Source organism: Triticum aestivum, chromosome 5B (assembly GCF_018294505.1).
Source record: "Triticum aestivum cultivar Chinese Spring chromosome 5B, IWGSC CS RefSeq v2.1, whole genome shotgun sequence".
Lineage (NCBI taxonomy): Eukaryota > Viridiplantae > Streptophyta > Magnoliopsida > Poales > Poaceae > Triticum > Triticum aestivum.
The window spans coordinates 611,661,967-611,668,790 of NC_057807.1; positions in this window are offsets into that span (position 1 = coordinate 611,661,967).

Sequence of the window (6,824 nt, forward strand, 5' to 3'; positions counted from 1 at the left end):
CGGCGGATCCAGTCGTACTGGAGGACGGATGGGTCGGAGACGAGGTCACGACCGTGTTGCGCGGTGGTGGATGTCGCCGGAATCGACGGGCGTTGGTGGCGGCGTGACGGTTCGTAGGAGGGAGAGAGAGATGGGTCGCCAGAGGGATGGATGGGTGGGGGTTGTGGCGGAGCTAGCAGTCGACAGAGCTGCGAGGTGAGAGGAGGGGAGGGCCGGCGGTGAGCTGCGGGAGGAGGGAGGCGGCGAGTTGGGGCGATGTGTTGGAGACGATGCGGGATTGGGAGGAGGCTGCGGCGGAGGGAGGGGGCCGAAGAGGATGGTGTTAGGGTTAGGTTTTTATATGGGGAACAATTAGCCGGGCTTTAGTGGGCCTCAGCGGGCTTGCGGGGCTGTACCAACTCATCCATGACAGTATTTGAAAATGTCATCAGGAATCCGTCATGGATTATCAGGTTTCTTGTAGTGAAGACGACATCGACGAGCACGGATGGGAACACTGTTGCCAATGTTGGCAGCTCTGCCTCATTCATGCTGCCCGCGCGGTTCATGCCGGGACCACGAGGCTGGCCCATCCACCTCGATCAGCGACATCTTGACGAAGATTTGGACTAGGATAACTTAGCTATGTCAAAAAAATGTCATGTCCATGTTTGTTTTATGAAACATGTCAAACTTTTCATGAATTTGGTCCGAATTAAATGAAAATCGTCTGCTTTGCATGAAATTCACCTGTTTGTTCAATTCACACTGAAGCATAAAATGAGGCACAATGTTAGAATTTTTTTTGAGGGGAGGCACGATTTTAGATGACCGGCTCATGCACGCGTTCTGCGGGGCTGCGTTGGAGATTTTGTTTTTGATACATGAGAAGAAAAAGGGGAAATAAGGAAAAGGGATGCTTTCATTGAGAGTTGAACTCAAGACCTCCCGGTTACCTAACTTTTTCTTTTTAGGGAAGAGATGCCCTAAAAAAAATTTCTCGAGAATCAAGAGATGCCCTAAGTTTTTTTTTGAGCAAAGAAGCTAGGCTTTATTCATTAATTGGTATTGCTACCGGTATTACAGAAATGTCATGTGGTAGCCCCAGCCAAACATGTTGGCCATGAACCAACTTTACAGCATGCCTAGCTAATTTGTGAGGCTCAAAATTTGAGACTCTTGATTCAAACTTAAAACAGAAAGAACTAAACAGAGATTGCCACAAAGTTATCTCCTTCACCACTCCACCATAGTTTCCGCCTGATTTTTCCTTGATGTGCTTCACTACTTCTAGACAGTCCGACGCGATCACCATATTCTGTAGCCCCAAATCTTCAGCCAGAGATAAACCTTCTCTGCATGCAATAGCCTCTAGAGTAGACGGATCTATCAAACCTCGAACGACGAACACCGAAGATCCAAGATAGTCTCCGTTATTGTTCCTACACACAGCCGCGACTGCTCCAACTCCTCGAGAAACCACGACATCCACATTGATCTTGGCGCAGCCTGGCGTAGCCGGAATCCATCTTCTCGTTACTGAAGTCTTTTGTCTGATCACATGGTCCTGAACTTTGTTCTTCTCCTGTTCGAGCTCTGAGATGAAATGTGTGATGAACATATATGTGGACAGAGGGCTTTGATTTATACCTTCATGTATTAGCTTCCGTCTCGCCCACCAAACGGCCCAAAGGGTGACTGCTACTGTGGTGAACTTTTCATGTGAAAGTTGTTCGATCATGGTAAATAACCACCTCCTTGCGTTTTGTTCGGTGTTGCTCTGAAGTTCATCAATCAATTCTTGATCAACTAGTGACCAGACACAGCGAGCAGCAGTACACTCCAGTAAACTGTGCTTCCAGGAGTCCGGAGCCCCACAAATAGCACATGTGCAACGCGTAGTCATATTCCGGTGCATCCTGACATCTTCTGTTGGTATAGACTGGAGCGCCAGCCTCCACAAAAATAACCGGATTTTAGCCGGAACCGTGGTCTTCCATAGTCGGACCCAAGCAAGCTCATCCTCTCGGCGGTTAGACGCAGCAGGTCGTGATTCCAACCAGTCCTCTCTCCTCTCCTTGGTTTCAACTATCATGCGATAACACGAGCGTACACTGAAGATGCCCGATTTCTCATACATCCCGGACCAATAATCGAACACATTCCTAACGCAGATTGGAATCTGAAAGATTGCATGTGCATCAAACGGCAGAAACATCTGGTTCACCAGCTCCATATTCCAGCGTGCATTTCCTGAGTCAATCAACTCAGCCACTAGTTGGGGTGGGTCTAGGACTCTAGAGACGAGTGGCCTCATTAACTCTGCCCGCGGGGTCCAATTTGTACTCCATATTTCCGTTTCTGATCCGTCCCCAATTCGCCTAATTAGGCCCTGCTTCATAATGTCCCTTCCTTCCAGAATAGCCCTCCAGACCTGAGATGGGTGGCTTCCAATATTTGCTTCAAGGATTGAGTTGTTTGGGAAGTATACATCTTTTAGAATTCGAGCACTAAGTGAATCCAGAGAGACCAAGATCCTCCAAGATTGCCGAGCCAGGAGAGCCAAGTTAAAAAGTTCAAAATCGCGAAAACCAAGACCACCCATATACCTCAGCATTGTCATACTATCCCAAGACACCCAATAGGGTTTCCTCTTCCCTTGTTTGTTGCCCCACTAGAAGGCTCTTATGGCTGAGGTTAACTTTTCACATAATCCTCGAGGCAGTTTGAAACAAGACATTGAGAAGACCGGAATGACTTGTGCCACTGATTTGATAAGCACATCCTTCCCCGCAGCAGAGAGTGACTTCTCCATCCATCCTCTTATCTTGTTCCATAAGAGGTCAATAAGATACTTGAACGCTCCATTCTTGGAAGAACCAACATCCGTAGGCAATCCCAAAAATTTCTCACTAAGTTGTTCATTGGAAACTTGCAAGATTTGTTTCACCTGCTGTCTCACTGTTTCTGGACATCCCTTGCTGAAGAAACATGACGATTTGTCCCTGTTCACTCTTTGCCCAGAAGCCCTTGCATAAGTCTCCAATAAGAGAGAAACTTCTTCCGCCCCTTCCAAATTTGCTTTAAAAAACAACAGGCTGTCATCTGCAAACAACAAGTGGTTTATCGGCAGAGTCGTTGAAGCCACTTTAATTCCTCCAAGGTTAGATGACTGAACACAAGATTTTAAGAGGCACGAAAGGCCCTTTGCTGCCAGCAAAAACAAATAGGGTGAAATAGGATCCCCTTGATGGATACCACGCGTAGGGTTGAACTCTTCCAATTTTTCTCCATTAAACATAACCGAGAAGGAGACAGATGACACCATCCCCATCACAATATCTACCCAATTCTGAGTGAAACCAAGCTTCAACATGATTGCTCTGAGATAGTCCCATTCAACACGGTCATATGCCTTCATCATATCCAACTTCAATGCACACGACCTGTGAACCTGAGCTTTGTTTCTCTTCATAAAATGAAGGCATTCGTAAGCAGCAATGATGTTATCCGTTATTAATCTACCCGGGACGAAGGTCGACTGCTCCTCAAAAATAATCTCCGACAGAATTAACTTCAAGTGATTAGCTATCACCTTTGATGCAACCTTATACAATACGTTACACAAACTGATTGGACGGAATTGTGTAAGCAGCATAGGGTTTTTTACCTTCAGGATTAGGACTAGCACCGTATTGTTGATCTCCTTTGCGCTTTCGGTACCTGAGGCAATACGAAGTACCACTCTGGCAACCTCCTCGCCACAAACCTCCCAGTGGCGTTGGAAAAAATGAGCGGGGAAACCATCAGGTCCGGGAGCCTTCGTCGGCGCCATCTGAAATAACGCGGTCTTGACCTCCTCGGCAGTGTAAGGTGCATTCAATTGTTCATTCATCTGGGCGGTTACCTTAACTGGTACTGTATTCAACACCTCATTCATATCATGGACCCCTTCAGACATGTAAAGATTACTGTAGAAGGAGTTAACCAAATCCTTCATCGTTTGTATGTCCTCCGTAGAGTTACCATCCTCCTGTACCAGTAACTCAATCAAGTTTTTTCTTCTGCGCATACTCGCCCTTAAGTGGAAGAACCGCGTATTCTTATCACCTGCCCGGAGCCATTCAACTCTAGCACGCTGCCTCCACATCAACTCTTCTCTGTGATAGAGCTCAATCAGATTCTCCTTGATCTTTAATTCTCTGTGAGAGGGGCCAACCCTCCCGGGCACACTCTGCAAAATCTCAATCTCACGTTTTAGGGATCTAATCTGCTTGCGCACATTCCCGAACGTGGACTTGTCCCATGCAAATAAAGACAAGGCTAGGGCTTCCAGCTTCCCTTTGATTTCCACCACTGAACTGTTGGCCGGCGCCCCCCCCCACTCATTGGCGACCTTTGCATGCAACTGGTCATGGGATTCACACATAGTTTCATACCGAAACGTGTGTTGTCGCTGTCTTCCCTCCTGTTCTCCACATGGATGCATGATAATGGGTGCGTGATCCGACGAGCTTGCTGTGAGGTGATCCACACGCGCCCTTGGGAACTGCGTAGTCCATGCACTGCAAGCGAGTGCCCTATCGAGTCTTACTCTTGTATATGATCCGCCAGTAACTTTGTGCTCAAAAGTCCATGGAATTCCTATATACCCTAGATCGAGCAGGGCACAGTCATCCACAACTGATCTAAACGCTGCAATCTGACTTTGGCTTCTCTGACCAACTCCATCATGTTCCCTAGCATGCAACACCTCGTTGAAATCTCCGATCAACATCCATGGGAGAGGGGAAAATCCCGCTATATCTCGTATAGTATCCCATGTGTTTTGCCTTGCCGCTACCTGCGCTTCTCCATAAACACACGTTAACCTCCATGGGATTGGTCCCGTTTCATCACACTACTAGGGAAAAGCCTAGCAGCAGCGCGGGTTTTGGGTGTATCAGTAGCGCGGGTGCCCGCGGTACTGATACGGCGCCACAGCTAACTTGTAGCAGTAGTGTGTGTTGACACACGCTACTGCTATACATGGTTAGCTGTAGCATGCATTGCAAACAGCGCTACTGCTAATTAGCTATAGCGGGTCTTATACACCGCGCTACTACTATTACTTTCAAAAACAAAAAAAAACTTGATCACGTGTGTGTTGTCAATGGCAGCAGTGGTTCAATCTAGCGATGATTTGCATCGTCGCAGGCATGAATGGACAGCGGAAGACCAGATCCATAAGTGGTTGTTGGAGAGGGCCCGATTCTATGGCAGACCCAGGCCGCGGCGTGGGACTCCTCTTCCCGACCATGGCAGATAGCTCTGGGTCATCCATGGCGATGACCTGCACGGGCATGGACATGGGAGGGTGAGTCAAACCAGAGGGAGAGAGAGAAAAGGAAAACTGAGGGAGAGAGGAAGGTGACGTAGGGAGCAGCGGAGCTAGTCACCGATGGTGAGGTGCTCCGGTGTGGTGGCGCGGGGCGGCGGCCTCCTAGACGTCGGTGGAAGACCGGCTAGCTCCTAGACGCTGGTGGAGCGAGGCGGCGGCCTCTTTCGGCGCCACGGAGGAGGATGGGCGCATGGGCAAGAGGTCCATGTGAGAGCGTATGGGAAGTGAGAGGAGAGAGTGGTGGAAGAGAGGAGGGATTTGGGGGAGGAGATGGGGATTCAGCCGAGGATATGGCGACTTCACCTACCTCATACTTAGTAGTAGCGAGGGGTATAAAACCGCGCTACTGAAGGAAATATGCCCTAGAGGCAATAATAAAGTTATTATTTATTTCCTCATATCATGATAAATGTTTATTATTCATGCTAGAATTGTATTAACCGGAACCATTATACATGTCTGAATACATAGACCAACATAACGTCACTAGTATGCCTCTACTTGACTAGCTCATTAATCAAAGATGGTTATGTTTCCTAACCATAGACATGTGTTGTCATTTGATTAATGGGATCACATCATTAGTAGAATGATGTGATTGACATGACCCATTATGTTAGCCTAGCACTTGATCGTTTAGTATATTGCTATTGCTTTCTTCATGACTTATACATGTTCCTGTAACTATGAGATTATGCAACTCCCGTTTACCGGAGGAACACTTTGGGTGCTACCAAACGTCACAACGTAACTGGGTGATTATAAAGGAGTACTACAGGTGTCTCCGAAGGTACATGTTGGGTTGGCGTATTTCGAGATTAGGTTTTGTCACTCCGATTGTCGGAGAGGTATCTCTGGGCCCTCTCGGTAATGCACATCACTATAAGCCTTGCAAGCAATGTAGCTAATGAGTTAGTTGCAGGATGATGTATTACGGAACGAGTAAAGAGACTTGCCGGTAACGAGATTGAACTAGGTATTGGATACCGACGATCGAATCTCGGGCAAGTAACATACCGATGACAAAGGGAACAACGTATGTTGTTATGCGGTTTGACCGATAAAGATCTTCGTAGAATATGTAGGAGCCAATATGAGCATCCGAGTTCCGCTATTGGTTATTGACCGAGAATAGTTCTAGGTCATGTCTACATAGTTCTCGAACCCGTAGGGTCCGCACGCTTAACGTTACGATGACAGTTTTATTATGAGTTTATAAGTTTTGATGTACCGAAGTTTGTTCGGAGTCCCGAATGTGATCATGGACATGACGAGGAGTCTCGAAATGGTCGAGACATAAAGATTGATATATTGGAAGCCTATGTTTGGACATCGGAAGTGTTCCGGGTGAAATCGGCATTTTACCGGAGTACCGAGAGGTTACCGGAACCCCCCAGTGACCTAATGGGCCTTAGTGGGCCTAGTGGAGGAAGAGGAGAAGGGGCCAAGGGGCAGCCGTGCGCCC